At 45.9% G+C, this 17,500-nt stretch overlaps 1 protein-coding gene across 2 annotated transcripts in view; it reads right to left on the reverse strand.

Annotated features, from left to right (window-relative positions):
* LOC139575748 (tumor necrosis factor alpha-induced protein 8-like protein 3) overlaps positions 1-17,500 on the reverse strand; it is a 37,845-nt gene that overhangs the window by 7,613 nt on the left and 12,732 nt on the right. The window contains exon 2 of one of the 2 annotated variants that reach the window (XM_071401012.1): positions 8,211-8,321. The exons of the other annotated variant lie outside the window; for it this stretch is intronic. The gene's annotated coding sequence lies outside the window, so the exon portion shown is untranslated. The remainder of the gene's footprint in view (positions 1-8,210; positions 8,322-17,500) is intronic. 2 annotated transcript variants of the gene reach the window in all.

The following is a 17,500-nucleotide window of genomic DNA, read 5'->3' on the forward strand; positions in this document are numbered from 1 at the left end:
CATGGAGAGAGAGAGACAGAGAGAGACGCAGAGAGACAGAGAGAGACAGAGAGACAGAGACATGGAGAGAGAGAGACAGAGACATGGAGAGAGAGAGAGACAGACAGAGAGAAAGAGAGACAGAGACAGAGACAGAGACAGAGACAGAGACATGGAGAGAGAGAGAGACAGACAGAGAGAAAGAGAGACAGAGACAGAGACAGAGACAGAGACAGCGAGAGAGAGAGAGAGACAGAGACAGAGACAGAGAGAGAGAGAGAGAGACAGAGACAGAGACAGAGACAGAGACAGAGACAGAGACAGCGAGAGATAAGCCCGACATATCCCCTCCTTTCTCTTTTGCTGCTCTGTGCAGTAGCCCCATATCTGCTCTCTTTCTGTCTCACAGTTTGACCAATTTGACTTCAGATTCCGACTTTTGTCCATGTTTCTCCAAACGTCAAATGTGTTTTGGACATCCTGGTTTGCTCTGCTGCTGTCGCCGGCACGTCCCGGCTGGTTAAGTTAGGCACTAAGTTTAGGCATAAATAACGAGTGCCTGTCACTGGGCTTAAACACGTTTCCCTTGGAGCCGGAGCTCGTGGCTAATATTTTGTTTATTTACAATAGAACACTGTCTGTATAATTGACAGGCTTTATTTGTAATTATAAACAAACACAGATGTGCACACACGCAAGTAGGCACGGATGCACGCAGGCACGCACGCAGGCACGCACGCAGGCACGCACGCAGGCACGCATGCATACCTGCTATCTATATCTGTCACAGGCATCGTTTCCCTGTAACTAATATCCTGTAGTTCTGAATCAACCCTTTGTGTTCTCATTTCCCCTTGTCCTCTGGAGGGTTATGTGTCTGTTATGAGGCTCGTCCCCCAGTCCTCTGGAGGGTTATGTGTCTGTTATGAGGCTCGTCCCCCAGTCCTCTGGAGTGTTATGTGTCTGTTATGAGGCTCGTCCCCCAGTCCTCTGGAGGGTTATGTGTCTGTTATGAGGCTCGTCCCCCAGTCCTCTGGAGGGTTATGTGTCTGTTATGAGGCTCGTCCCCCAGTCCTCTGGAGGGTTATGTATCTGTTATGAGGCTCGTCCCCCAGTCCTCTGGAGGGTTATGTGTCTGTTATGAGGCTCGTCCCCCAGTCCTCTGGAGGGTTATGTGTCTGTTATGAGGCTCGTCCCCCAGTCCCCTGGAGGGTTATGTGTCTGTTATGAGGCTTGTCCCCCAGTCCTCTGGAGGGTTATGTGTCTGTTATGAGGCTCGTCCCCCAGTCCTCTGGAGGGTTATGTGTCTGTTATGAGGCTCGTCCCCCAGTCCTCTGGAGGGTTATGTGTCTGTTATGAGGCTCGTCCCCCAGTCCTCTGGAGGGTTATGTGTCTGTTATGAGGCTCATCCCCCAGTCCTCTGGAGAGTTATGTGTCTGTTATGAGGCTCGGACAGCATCTCAAATGCCACCCTGTTGCCTATATATGTCACTCTAGGTCCATAGGGCTCTGGTCAAAAGTAGCGCACTATATAGAAAATAAGTTCTTATTGGGACGCAGCCTCAGAGTAACATAACATGATAGACAACTTGTTGAAACACCCGTATTTGAAAACATCAGAAACATAATTGTAACACTATTACAAGTTTGACAAATGTCACTAATCCGAAGCAGGAAACCCACACTGTGGTAACTATGTTGCCGTTTGATTGACAGCTCAATACAACAAGTTCTAATTCATCCCATGGCTACGTCCAAAATCAGACCCTATTTCCTATTTAGTGCACTGCTTTTGGCCAGGGTCTTTCGGACTCTTGTAAATGGTAGCACAATAAATAAGGAATAGGGTGGAACCAATAGGACTCTGTTCAAAGTAGTGTACTATTTGGGGAATAGGGTGACATCTCATACGCAGGCGATGGCATCTCTCTGAGTGTCTCTGAGACTTTACATGTCAGCCTTTAGCCTCAGACTGAACTCTGATGTTTCACACCAAAGATAATAGAGGAGCAGAGGAGAGAACCTGACAAAAGGAGGTGTGAGAGAAGTGACAGAGTGTGAGAGGGAGGGAGCTCTGGCATCTTCCCCAATATTTGGAAACAAGGACTGATCACCCCAGGCCACAAAAGTGGAGACAAATTTGAGACAAATAACTACAATGGGATATGCGTCAACAGCAACCTTGGGGAAATCCTCTGCATTATCATTAACAGCAGACTCATTTCCTAATTTCCTCAGTACAATGTACTGAGCAAATGTCAAATTGTATTTTTACCGACAGACCACATATTCACCCTGCAAACCCTAATTGACAAACAAATGAACCAAAACAAAAGCAAAGACTTCTCATGCTTTATTGATTTCAAAAAGGTTTCTGACTCAATTTTGCATGAGGATCTGATTTACAAATTGATGGAAAGTGGTGTTGGGGGAAAAACATAGACCATTATAATATCCATGTACACAAACAAGAAGTGTGCGGTTAAAATAGGCAAAAAACACACATTTGTCCCACAAGGCCGTGGGGTGAGACAGGGATGCAGCTTAAGCCCCACCCTCTTCAACATATATATCAACGAATTGGCAAGGGCAGTAGAACACTCTGCAGCACCCGGCCTCACCCTACTAGAATCTGAAGTCAAATGTCTACTATTTGCTGATGATCTTGTGCTTCTGTCCCCAACTACGGAGGGCCTAGAGCAGAACCTAGATCTTTTACACAGATTCTTTCAGACCTGGGCCCTGACAGTAAATCTCAGTAAGAACAAAATAATGGTGTTCCAAAAAAGGTCCAGTTGCCAGGACCACAAATACAAATTCCATCTAGACACTGTTGCCCTAGAGCACACAACAAACTATACCTACCTTGGCCTAAACATCAGCACCACAGGTAACTTCCACAAAGCTGTGAACGATCTGAGAGACAAGGCAAGAAGGGCCTTCTATGCCATCAAAAGGAATATAAAATTTGACATACCAATTAGGATCTGGTTAAAAGTACTTGAATCAGTTATAGAACCCATTGCCCTTTATGGTTGGGAGGTCTGGGGTTCGCTCACCAACCAAGAATTCCTGCCAAATGTATGACGATATTAGAGACACATATTTCCCTCAGATTACACAGACCCACAAAGAATTCGAAAACAAGTTACATTTTGATAAACTCCCATATCTATTGGGTGAAATACCACACTGTGCAATCACAGCAGCAAGATTTGTGACCTGTTGCCACAAGAAAAGGGCAACCGGTGAATAATGTTTTTCTTCCAAGATGCCGTAGCAGTCGGACGTGTGTTTTTGTCTTGTCCCTTCCTGTCACTTGTAAAAATTATTTTTACAACAAAAAAAATCCCGTATATATATTTAATCTTTTAATATCACTTTCTAACCTACGGACTGAATATACTCTCCTGCAACCGGCCTCACCCAATGTGGTACGGATATGCTATTTTTATACTTAAGAACTCATCAACTCATCAAAAGATAGCCAGCTAACTGGCTACCAGCTAACTGGCTACTAGTTAGCCATGGCCCGCTAGCTGTCTAAAGTACATCGGACTGTTAGCTTAAGAGGCCCATCGGACAAATTCTTTGGCCACTATACCCACCATACGGAGCCCTGCTGATCCGTCATCTGAACCGTCGCCTGAACCGGAACCACAACAGATGCTAGCCAGCTAACTAGCTACTAGCTAGTAGTCAGCTAGCGGTCATCAGCCACCTCTAGCACGGACAACTCTCGCCAGTCTGCACAGCGCGACTCAAACCAGAGCAATTCTGACTTCTTTTTCTCCATATCTCCGCATTCCTACCGCAAGCTCTGAACCTTTTATTTATTTATTTATTTTCTTCACCTGGATCACCGCAGCTAGCTAGCTGCTATTCGAGTGGCCACTCCTGGCTAACGTCACTGTCCCGAAGCAATAACCAATTAGCCTGGAGCTAGCCTTGCTAGGCCCATCTCCCGGCTAGCCAAAGAGGTCCATCAGCCACTACTTGGGCTATAATATCTCTTTTTTGGCCTGGTTTACCACACGGAGCCCTGCTGATCCATCTGCTGATGTAATAGCACGAGAGGGCCACAACAGACTTTCTTCCGTTGCAACGTCCCTCCAAGGCCCTTCTGTTAGCTTGCTAGCCCCGGCCCGCAAGCTGCCTGAAGCCACTCACTGGACTCCTATGATCACTCGGCTATGCATGCCTCTCGCTAACGTCAATATGCCTTGTCCATTTCTGTTTTGGTTAGTATTTATTGCCTTATTTCACTGTAGAGCCTCTAGCCCTGCTCAATACGCCTTATTTAACACTTTAGTTCCACCTACCACACATGCAGTGACCTCACCTGGTTTAAATTATATTTCTAGGGACAATATCTCTTTCATCGTCACTCTAGGCACAGGTTTACCCTCACTGTATCCATATCCTACCATTCCTTTGTCTGTACATTATGCCTTGAATCTATTCTACCGTGCCCAGAAATCTGCTCCTGTTTTGAAATTCTCTCTGTTCTGAACGTACTAGACGACCAGTCATTTTAGCCTTTAGCCGTACCCATCCTACTCCTCCTCTGTTCCTCTGCTGATGTGGAGGTTAATCCAGGCCCTGCAGTGCCTAGCTCCACTCCCGTTCCCCAGGCGCTATAATTTGCTGACTTCTGTAACCGTAAAAGCCTTGGTTTCATGCATGTTAACATTAGAAGCCTCCTCCCTAAGTTTGTTTTATTCACTGCCCTAGCACACTCTGCCAACCCGAATGTCCTAGCCGTGTCTGAATCCAGGCTCAGGAAGACCACCAAAAACCCTGAAATTTCCATCCCTAACTACAACATTTTCCCACAGATAGAACTGCCAAAGGGGGCGGTGTTGCAATCTACTGCAGAGATAGCCTGCAGAGTTCTGTCTTACTATCCAGGTCTGTACCCAAACAATTTGAGCTTCTACTTTTAAAAATGCACCTTTCCAGAAACAAGTCTCTCACCGTTGCCGCTTGCTATAGACCACCCTCTGCCCCCAGCTGTTCCCTGGACACCATATGTGAACTGATTGCCCCCCATCTATCTTCAGAGCAAGTGCTGCCAGGTGACCTAAACTGGGACATGCTTAACACCCCAGCCATCCTACAATCTAAGCTTGATGCCCTCAATCTCTTACAAACTATCAATGAACCCACCAGGTACAACCCCAAATCCGTAAACACGGGCACCCTCATAGATATCATCCTAACCAACTTGCCCTCCAAATACACCTCTGCTGTTTTTAACCAAGATCTCAGCGATCACTGCCTCATTGCCTGCATCCGTAACGGGTCTGCGGTCAAGCGACCACTCTCATCACTATCAAACGCTCCCTAAAACACTTCAGCGAGCAGGCCTTCCTCACCATCTTAAATAAGCATGCCCCTTTCAAAAAAATGTAGAACCAGGAACAGATATAGCCCTTGGTTCTCTCCAGACCTGACTGCCCTTGACCAGCACAAAAAACATCCTGTGGTGTTCTGCATTAGCATCGAATAGCCCCCGTGATATGCAACTTTTCAGGGAAGTCAGGAACAAATATACACAGGCAGTTAAGAAAAGCTAAGGCTAACTCAAAAAAGTTCTGGGGCACTGTAAAGTCCATGGAGAAGAGCACCTCCTCCCAGCTGCTCACTGCACTGAGGCTAGGAAACATTGTCACCACCGATAAATCCACTATAACTGAGAATTTCAATAAGCATTTTTCTACGGCTGGCCATGCTTTCCACCTGGCTAACCCTACCCCGGTCAACAGCCCTGCACTCCCCACAGCAACTCGCCCAAGCCCCCACCATTTCTCCTTCACCCAAATCCAGATAGCCGATGTTCTTAAAGAACTGCAAAACCTGGACCCTTACAAATCAGCCGGGTTAGACAATCTGGACCCTCTCTATTTAAAATGATATGCTGAAATTGTTGCAACCCCTATTACTATTACCTCTCTTTCGTATTCCCAAAGATTGGAAAGCTGCCGCGGTCATCCCCCTCTTCAAAGGTGGAGACACTCTAGACCCGAATTGCTACAGACCTATATCTATCCTACCCTGCCTTTATAAGGTCTTCGGAAGCCAAGTCAACAAACAGATTACCGACCACTTCGGATCCCACCGTACCTTCTCCGTTATGCAATCTGCTTTCAGAGCTGGTCATGGGTGCACCTCAGCCATGCTCAAGGTCCTAAATAATATCATAACCGCCATCGATAAGAGACGTTACTGTGCAGCCGTATTCATCGACCTGGCCAAGGCTTTCGACTCTATCAATCACTACATTCTTATTGGCAGACTCAACAGCCTTGGTTTCTCAAATGATTGCCTCACCTGGTTCACCAACTACTTATCTGATAGAGTTCAGTGTGTCAAATCGGAGGGCCTGTTGTCCGGACCTCTTGCAGTCTCTATGGGGTGCCACAGGGTTCAATTCTCGGGCCGACTCTCTTCTCTGTATACACCAATGATGTCACTCTCGCTGCTGGTGATTCTCTGAACCACCTCTACGCAGACGACACCATTCTGTATACTTCTGGCCCTTCTTTGGACACTGTGTTACTAACCCTCAGACGAGCTTCAATGCCATACAACTCTCCTTCCGTGGCCTCCAACTGCTCTTAAATGCAAGTAAAACTAAGTGCATGCTCTTCAACCGATCACTGCCCGCACCTGCCTGCCCGTCCAGCATCACTACTCTGGACGGTTCTGACTTAGAATACGTGGACAACTACAAATACCTAGGTGTCTGGCTAGACTGTAAACTCTCCTTCCAGACTCACTTTAAGCATCTCCAATCCAAAATGTAATCTAGAATCGGCTTCCTATTTCGCAACAAAGCATCCTTCACTCATGCAGCCAAACATACCCTCGTAAAACTGACCACACTACCGATCCTCGACTTCGGCGATGTCATCTATAAAATAGCCTCCAACACTCTACTCAACAAAATGGATGCAGTTTATCACAGTGCCATCCGTTTTGTCACCAAAGCCCAATATATTACCCACCACTGCGACCTGTACACTCTCGTTGGCTGGCCATCGCTTCATACTCGTCGCCAAACCCACTGGCTCCAGGTCATCTCCAAGTCTCTGCTAGGTGAAGCCCCGCCTTATCTCAGCTCACTGGTCACCATAGCAGCACCCACCCGTAGCACGCGCTCCAGCAGGTATATCTCACTGGTCACCCCCAAAGCCAATTCCTCCTTTGGCCGCCTCTCCTTCCAGTTCTCTGCTGCCAATGACTGGAACGAACTGTAACAATCTCTGAAGCTGGAGACTCTTACCTCCATCACTAGCTTTAAGCACCAGCTGTCAGAGCAGCTCACAGATCACTGCACCTGTACATAGCCCATCTGTAAATAGCCCATCCAATCTACCTCATCCCCATACTGTCTTTATTTATTTATCTTGCTCCTTTGCACCCCAGTATCTCTACTTGCACATTCATCTTCCGTACATCCTACCATTCCAGTGTTTAATTGCTATATTGTAGTTACTTCACCACCATGGCCTATTTATTACCTTACCTCTCTTATCCTACCTCATTTGCACATTTACATTTACATTTACATTTAAGTCATTTAGCAGACGCTCTTATCCAGAGCGACTTACAAATGCTGTATATAGATTTTTTTTTGTATGTTTGTTTATTCCATGTGTAACTCTGTGTTGTTGTGTGTGTGACAAACTGCTTTGCTTTATCTTGGCCAGGTCGCAGTTGCAAATGAGAACTTGTTCTCAACTAGCCTACCTGATTAAATAAAGGTGAAATAAAAAAATAAACACCATTGTAAATACAACCCATATTTATGTTTATTTATTTACCCTTTTGTATTTTAATTGTTTGCACATCATTACAACACTGTATATAGACATATGACATTTTAAATCACTTTGTTCTTTTGGAACTTTTGTGATTGTAATGTTTACTGTTCATTTTATTGTTTATTTCACTTTGGTTATTATCTATTTCACTTGCTTTGGCAATGTAAACATATGTTTCAAATACCAATAAAGCCCCTTGAATTGAATTGAATTGAAAGGGGAGAGAGAGGGAGAGTGCGAGAGAGGGAGAGAGAGAAAAAGGATGGTAAGAAGTGGGAGATAGCTTTTAGCACAGAAGTACACATGAGTGAAGAGAGTGTAATAAGGAATTGGTGTGTGTGTGTTTGTGTGTGTCCTCTCAGACCTGTAGCTAATGCAGGCATGGTGGCACAGAGTCCTCACCTCTCTTGTGCTTCTCATAAGTAACTTGATCTTACAAGCCCAGGTCGATATTTCACATTTATCCAACATCCGCAAACCTCTCATCTCCACGTCTGTTGGTATGATGGTTCTCTGGAAAGCAGAGAGAGAGAGAGAGAAGCCTCTCCTGACCTGAAGTAACACTGTAGCCTTGGCACACAGACACAGACAGTATACAGTATACAATACGATCCACTCTTATTGTCCCCAAGAGGAAAGTTGTGTTGGACATACCACACACTGATTACTACCTACACTCTGCTTGTTTTGAAAGATGTGTGTAGTTACAGCAGCTATACAGTTGCCATTACAAGTTAAATTTCACATTCAAAGTGTAGCTTTTACCATCACGTATGTCTTGGTACATGGTGCAAACATCTGAAGACTATTTCAGTGAGTAGGGCTTTTTTATTTTCCAGTCTACATGGTGAATCCTCTCAGTGGGCCTTTCTCTCTTCCCACGTTCTCTCCTCTTTTCCCTTCCCTCTTTCTCCTCCTCTCTTTCACTTTTTGTTCATTCTTTCTCAATCTATTGTGCAGCTGTCTGAAGTACTGAGATTTTAGGACAAGAGTGCGCTCACACACATACACACAGACACACGATAGCTGTCAATCAAAATGCGCTAAAGTAAAACCAAAACTAACCTTGACAGTTAAGTTTAGGTATTAAATACGATTGGTTAAGGTAAAGGGTTAAGGGTTAAGATAGGGTTAACCAAAATTACAAAACAAGTGTTTAGCACAGGGCTTGAATACACTATCCTCGTAGCAGTACTGTAGCTCATGGTTTAAGCCTGTCCTCAACCCCAACCTCAACCCCAACAACATCCCCAACCCCAACAATATCCTCAACCACAACAACATTCCCAACCACAACAACATCCCCAACCTCAACCCCAACCCCAATCTCATCCCCAACAACATCCCCAACCCCAACAACATCCCCTACCCCAACAACATCCCCAACCCCAACCCCAACAACATCCCCAACCCCAACCCCAACAACATCCCCAACCCCAACCCCAACAACATCCCCAACCTCAACCCCAACCCCAATCTCATCCCCAACAACATCCTCAACCCCAACAACATCCCCAACCCCACAATATCTCCAACCCCAACCCCAACAACATCCCCAACCCCAACAACATCCATTACCCCAACCCCAACAACATCTCCAACCCCAACAACATCCCCAACCCCAACAATGTCTACAACCCCAACCCCAACAACATCCCCAACCCCAACAACATCCCCATCCCAAACAACATCCTCAACCCCAACCCCAACAACATCCCCATCCCAAACAACATCCTCAACCCCAACCCCAACAACATCCCCAACCTCAACCCCAACCCCAATCTCATCCCCAACAACATCCTCAACCCCAATAACATCCTCAACCCCAACAACATCTCCAACCCCAACCCCAACCCCAACAACATCTCCAACCCCAACCCCAACCCCAACAACATCCCCAACCTCAACCCCAACCCCAATCTCATCCCCAATAACATCCTCAACCCCAACAACATCTCCAACCCCAACCCCAACCCCAACAACATCCTCAACCCTAACAACATCCCCAACCCCAAACCCAACAACATCTCCAACCCCAACCCCAACCCCAACCCCAACAACATCCTCAACCCTAACAACATCCCCAACCCCAAACCCAACAACATCCCCAACACCCTAGCTCCTCACGAGCATACTAGATGTTAATAAGTGATTGCATTGCCCCTAGTGGCCATTAGGAAATTGCAATTAAAATAAAATGACACCCCATGCCATAATTTCACAATTTCATATACGTCAACATATGCCATAATTCACTAGAGTTTGGCCTGAAATTAGATCAAGCTAAATATATCCATCCAACTAAATTAGGTTTTAATCTTATATGTTATATGTGACAACAACATTTTCTAGGTCAAAGTTTAGTACATGAACTGTCAACCAGCATTGAGGAGGTGTTAGCTGTGTTAGCAGGTTTGGCCAGAGACTATATAGCCTGTTTATAGCTATGTTAGCTGGCTAGCAGGGACTAGATAGCCTGTCTATAGCTATGTTAGCAGGTCTAGCCAGAGACTAGATAGCCTGTCTATAGCTATGTTAGCTGGCTAGCAGAGATAATATGTCTTTGTTCCAACTGCTGGTTTCAGAACGCTGAGTCAACACCTTCTGCTGCGTTACATCAGAACACACATCCCCGGAACCCTGCCAGGCCCGGAATGCTGAGCTCCGGCTCAGGAATGTGGCGGTGGAATGGGACGTACGGTTTGTTTTGGGAAGGTTCCCAAGTCATCAGAGGATGGAGTTATTAGAAACAGCAGCTAAGACAAACTAGACTGATACTGAATACAGCCCCCAGGCTGGGTGGACTAATTACACACACGACTGCACTCTCTCTGTGTGAGTCTGTGTGTTCTAGGTTTCTGTCATGCACCATTAATAGTAACAGAAACATGATCATACTTATCAAGGTCCCTTTAGGAAAAAATGCTGTTTGACCAGATACAATGCTATTTGACATTAAACAAATTGACAACAGACTTTCAGCACAGTTATAACAAAGGACATTCAACAAGCACAGCACTTACACAAATTACTGATGATTGGCTGAGAGAAATGTATGATACAAATATGGTGTGAGTTTCTTTGTTAGACTTCAATGTAGCTTTTGATATTATTGATCACAGTCTACTGCTGGAAAAACATGTGTGTTATGGCTTTACACCCCCTGCTATATTGTATAGAAAGTAACAGAACACAGAGGGTGTTCTTTAATGGAAGCCTCTCCAACATAATCCAGGTAGAATCAGGAATTTCCCAGGGCAGCTGTCTAGGCCCCTTACTTTTTTCAATTTGAGTAAAGCCAGTGTGTCTCTGTATGCAGATGACTCAACACTTTACACGTCAGCTACTACAGCGAGTGAAATTACTGCAACACTTAACAAAGAGCTGCAGTCAGTTTCAGAATGGTGGCAAGAAATAAGTTAGTCCTAAATATTTCAAAAACTAGAAGCATTGTATTTTGGACAAATCATTCATTAAATTATAAACCTCAACCAAATGTTGTACTGAATGTGACTGAACTGCTTGGAGTAACCCTGGATTGTAAACTGTCATGGTCAAAACATATTGATGCAGTCGTAGCTAAGATGGGGAGAAGTCTGTCCATAATAAAGCGCTGCTCTGCATTCTTAAACGCACTATCAACAAGGTAGGTCCTACAGGCCCTAGTGTTGTCACACCTGGACTACTGTTCAGTCGTGTGGTCAGGTGCCACAAAGAGGAACTTAGGAAAATCACAATTGGATCAGAACAGGGCAGCACGGCGGGCCCTTAAATGTACGCGAAGAGCTAACATTGATCATATGTATGTCAATCTCTCCTGGCACAAAGTGGAGGAGAGATTGACTTCATCACTACTTGTTTTTGTAAGAAATTTTAACATGCTGAATGTACCGAGCTGTCTGTTTAAACTACTAGCACGACTGAGAGCACACAGCTCGGACACCAATGCATACCCCACAAGACATGCCACCAGAAGTTTCTTCACAGTCCCCAAGTCCAGAACAGACTATGGGAGGCGGACAGTACTACATAGAGCCATGACTACATGGAACTCTATTCCACGTCAGGTAACTGATGCAAGCAGTAGAATCAGCTAAAAAAAACTGATAAAAAATACTCCTTATGGAACAGCAGGGACTGTGAAGAGACACACACAGGCACAGACACATGCACACACACACATGATGACATATGCACTATACACACACGTACACATGGATTTTGTGTTGTGGATATGTGGTAGTAGAGTAGTGGCCTGAGGGCACGCATGTCATGTCATGAAATATTTGAAATTGTATATAACTGCCTTAATGTTTCTGGACTCCAAGAAGAGTAGCTGCTGCCTTGGCAGGAACTAATGGACCCCAGGAAGAGTAGCTGCTGCCTTGGCAGGAACTAATGGACCCCAGGAAGAGTAGCTGCTGCCTTGGCAGGAACTAATGGACCCCAGGAAGAGTAGTTGCTGCCTTGGCAGGAACTAATGGACCCCAGGAAGAGTAGCTGCTGCCTTGGCAGGAACTAATGGATCCCAGGAAGAGTAGCTGCTGCCTTGGCAGGAACTAATGGACCCCAGGAAGAGTAGCTGCTACCTTGGCAGGAACTAATGGACCCCAGGAAGAGTAGCTGCTGCCTTGGCAGGAACTAATGGACCCCAGGAAGAGTAGCTGCTGCCTTGGCAGGAACTAATGGGGATCTATAATAAATACAAATACAAATAACACAGTTTCGCCCCAAAACAGCCCCTAGCCCATACCTCTTTGTTGTGGAGGGAGCCAGCTAAGCATAAGTCATTTAGCAGACTATGGTGTGTGTGTGTGTGTAGGCCACCCCTAGCCCATTCCACTCCTCTGTGTTAGTAGACATGAAAGATCTGGGTTTAGTCAAAGCTTTCCACAGTATACTGGCAAACTGGGATGTCATTGTCCTGTGTGTGTGTGTGTGTGTGTGTGTGTGTGTGTGTGTGTGTGTGTGTGTGTGTGTGTGTGTGTGTGTGTGTGTGTGTGTGTGTGTGTGTGTGTGTGTGTGTGTGTGTGTGTGTGTGTGTGTGTGTGTGTGTGTGTGTGTGTTTATGATGATGTTTTGCAGTAGGACATTCATAGACCCTGGTTTCTGCTTACGCACTCACCATCGGACGGGCGTATCAGGTATCTGGAGTCAACAGAGCACTGATGCTGTTCACACACACACACACACACACACACACACACACACACACACACACACACACACACACACACACACACACACACACACACACACACACACACACACACACACACACACACACACACACACACACACAGACACACACACACACACACACACAATGAGGAGACCGTGCTGATACCCAGAGAGAGAGATGCTGGGTGACCTTCTCACTGTCATGCTGCCACAGCCTTCTATTCTCTCTCTATGTTGATGCTCACTCTGTGTGTGTGTGTGTGTGTGTGTGTGTGTGTGTGTGTGTGTGTGTGTGTGTGTGTGTGTGTGTGTGTGTGTGTGTGTGTGTGTGTGTGTGTGTGTGTGTGTGTGTGTGTGTGTGTGTGTGTGTGTGTGTGTGTGTGTGTGTGTGTGTGTGTGTGTGTGTGGCCATCTGTGCATGCCCCTGTGTGTGTATGTATACACCCAAGTCCGAGACTCATATTTACCTAGATATACTCTGCTGACAGCTTGTCAATGGTGTTTTATCCAAACATTATGTGTGTTCACTGCACACACCACTAATACAACACAGGTAAACTACCACCTGTAGGAAGTTAGTTCACTGCAACAGAACCATGTTAATCAGTGGCATATCAAGATCGTCTTCACCTATCACTGGGTTATTGTGGCCAGACACACACACACACACACACACACACACACACACACACACACACACACACACACACACACACACACACAGGCGTGTGCGAACGCACACACACTGCCCAGCTGCACTAACATGTGCCGGAGAGTGGGTATAAAGGACGTCTTTGTCACTTCACATCAGTTTTCATCAGTAACCTCTTTCTCTCTCTCTCTCTCTCTCTCCCTCTCTCTCTCTCCCCCACTCCCTCTCTCTCTCTCTCTCTCTCGCTCTCGCTCTCTGTCTCTCTCTTTCTCTATGTCTCTCTCGCTCTCTTTCTCTCTCTCTCTCTCCCTCTCTCTTGCTCTCTCTCTCCATCTTTCTCTCTCTCTCTCTCTCCCTCGCTCTCTGTCTCTCCCCCACTCCCTCTCTCTCTCTCTCGCTCTCTGTCTCTCTCTTTCTCTATGTCTCTCTCTCTCTCTCTCGCTCTCTTTCTCTATGTCTCTCTCTCTTTCTTTCTCTCTCTCTCTCTCTCTCTCTCTCTCTCTCCTACCTATAAAGAAATATAGAGAGGAATATGGAGAAAGTTAGTAAGTTAATGAATTACATTTTCATGCACCTTCATTGAAATGACTAAACCCCTGAGGGCTGCTTTGAGAATGTCTTTGAAAAAGTTATGAAATGAACTTATTTCAATGCGTTTCTGTCTCGTGAAGATACACTGTCATGAACTAAAGGCCATGGTACGTCCAGTTTTGTTGGCACAGAGTACTGTCATGGGATGTCCAGTTTTGTTGGCACAGAGTACTGTCATGGGATGTCCAGTTTTGTTGGCACAGAGTACTGTCATGGGATGTCCAGTTTTGTTGGCACAGAGTAGTGTCATGGGATGTCCAGTTTTGTTGGCACAGAGTACTGTCATGGGATGTCCAGTTTTGTTGGCACAGAGTAGTGTCATGGGATGTCCAGTTTTGTTGGCACAGAGTAGTGTCATGGGATGTCCAGTTTTGTTGGCACAGAGTACTGTCATGGGATGTCCAGTTTTGTTGGCACAGAGTACTGTCATGGGATGTCCAGTTTTGTTGGCACAGAGTAGTGTCATGGGATGTCCAGTTTTGTTGGCACAGAGTACTGTCATGGGATGTCCAGTTTTGTTGGCACAGAGTACTGTCATGGGATGTCCAGTTTTGTTGGCACAGAGTACTGTCATGGGATGTCCAGTTTTGTTGGCACAGAGTACTGTCATGGGATGTCCAGTTTTGTTGGCACAGAGTACTGTCATGGGATGTCCAGTTTTGTTGGCACAGAGTACTGTCATGGGATGTCCAGTTTTGTTGGCACAGAGTACTGTCATGGGATGTCCAGTTTTGTTGGCACAGAGTACTGTCATGGGATGTCCAGTTTTGTTGGCACAGAGTACTGTCATGGGATGTCCAGTTTTGTTGGCACAGAGTACTGTCATGGGATGTCCAGTTTTGTTGGCACAGAGTACTGTCATGGGATGTCCAGTTTTGTTGGCACAGAGTACTGTCATGGGATGTCCAGTTTTTAAGAGCAAATAAAATATACACTTTACAGGAGTTGTTACAAGCTGTTGACTGTCTGACTGGTGGACTCGTGGTAGACATAGTACTGGAGGCAGAACAGTCAGCTGGAGTTTGATAGATCACATGACGTTGACAGAAGTGTTCTCCTAACAAGGCCGTACTGTAGCACCACCAGTACATTTCACAGGTGCATCCTGGGTGAGCTACCTGAAGTAACACATTCACTATAGTGCTCATGCACTGTTCAGATGTTAGAGATACAATATAAAAATAACCAGCTTCCTTTGTAGGGGATTTACATATACTGATATCATCATCACTGCATAACCAAACACAGCGATTTCATCTAGGGTTACAATAATAGAGTAACACCAAAGATTCCTAAAGACAAATCCATATGTGCTAACAGTGTGTATCCTAGCTATAGGGGTTGTGGCTGGGTTTGAGCTGACTGTATAGGGCTGAGGGTTGGGGCTGGGTTTGAACTGGCTGTATAGGGCTGAGGGTTGTGGCTGGGTTTGAGCTGACTGTATAGGGCTGAGGGTTGGGGCTGGGTTTGAACTGGCTGTATAGGGCTGAGGGTTGTGGCTGGGTTTGAGCTGACTGTATAGGGCTGAGGGTTGTGGCTGGGTTTGAGCTGACTGTATAGGGCTGAGGGTTGGGGCTGGGTTTGAGCTGACTGTATAGGGCTGAGGGTTGGGGCTGGGTTTGAGCTGGCTGTATAGGGCTGAGGGTTGGGGCTGGGTTTGAGCTGACTGTATAGGGCTGAGGGTTGGGGCTGGGTTTGAACTGGCTGTATAGGGCTGAGGGTTGGGGCTGGGTTTGAGCTGACTGTATAGGGCTGAGGGTTGGGGCTGGGTTTGAACTGACTGTATAGGGCTGAGGGTTGGGGCTGGGTTTGAGCTGGCTGTATAGGGCTGAGGGTTGGGGCTGGGTTTGAGCTGACTGTATAGGGCTGAGGGTTGGGGCTGGGTTTGAGCTGACTGTATAGGGCTGAGGGTTTGGGCTGGGTTTGAGCTGACTGTATAGGGCTGAGGGTTGGGGCTGGGCTTGAACTGGCTGTATAGGGCTGAGGGTTGGGGCTGGGGCTGGGTTTGAGCTGGCTGTATAGGGCTGAGGGTTGGGGCTGGGTTTGAGCTAGCTGTATAGGGCTGAGGATTGGGGCTGGGTTTGAGCTGACTGTATAGGGCTGAGGGTTGGGCCTGGGTTTGAACTGACTGTATAGGGCTGAGGGTTGGGGCTGGGTTTGAACTGACTGTATAGGGCTGAGGGTTGGGGCTGGGTTTGAGCTGGCTGTATAGGGCTGAGGGTTGGGGCTGGGTTTGAGCTAGCTGTATAGGGCTGAGGATTGGGGCTGGGTTAGGGTAAGGAGGTGGTAGCAGAGATGTATTGCGTCATGGCTGAGACTGAGCTCAGACTGAGAACCCAGGAGAGATTCAAGCATTTAGGAACAACCACTTTCTCTCTCTCTTTCTTTCTATCAATTCAATTCAATTTCAATTTCAATTGAAGGGCTTTATTGGCATGGGAAACATATGTTTATGTTGCCAAAGCAAGTGAAATACATAATAAACTTAAGTGAAATAAAGAATAAAACAAATTAACAGTAATCATTACACTCATTACACAAAAGTTTCAAAAGAATAAAGAAATGTCAAATGTCATATTATGTGCAAATGGTTCAAGTACAAAAGGGAAAATAAATAAACATAGTAAATATGGGTTGTATTTACAATGGTGTTTGTTCTTCACTGGTTGCCCTTTTTCTTGTAGCAACAGGTCACAAATATTGCTACTGTGATGGCACACTGTGGTATTTCACCTAATAGATATGGAAAATTATCAAAATTGGGTTTGTTTTCGAATTCTTTGTGGTTCTGTGTAATCTGAGGGAAATATGTGTCTCTAACATGCATGGTCATACATTTGGCAGGAGGTTAGGAAGTGCTCCTCAGGTTCCACTTCATTTTGTGGGCAGTGGGCACATATACTGTCTTCTCTTGAGAACCAGGTCTGCTTATGGCAGCCTCTCTCAATAGCAAGGATATGCTCACTCAGTCTGTACATAGTCAAAGCTTTCCTTAAGTTTGGGTCAGTCACAGTGGTCAGGTGTTCTGCCACTGTGTACTCTCTGTTTAGGGTCAAATAGCATTGTAGTTTGCTCAGTTTTTTTGTTTATACTTTCCAATGTGTCAGGAATTATCTTTTTGCTTTCTCATGACTTGGTTGGGTCTAATCGTGTTGCTGTCCTGTGGCTCTCTGGGGTCTGTTTGTGTTTGTGAACAGAGACCCAGGACCAGCTTGCTTAGGTGACTCTTCTCCAGGTTCATCTTTCTGTTGGTGATGACTTTGTTATG

The sequence above is a fragment of the Salvelinus alpinus genome, chromosome 5 (genome assembly GCF_045679555.1).
Source record: "Salvelinus alpinus chromosome 5, SLU_Salpinus.1, whole genome shotgun sequence".
NCBI lineage: Eukaryota > Metazoa > Chordata > Actinopteri > Salmoniformes > Salmonidae > Salvelinus > Salvelinus alpinus.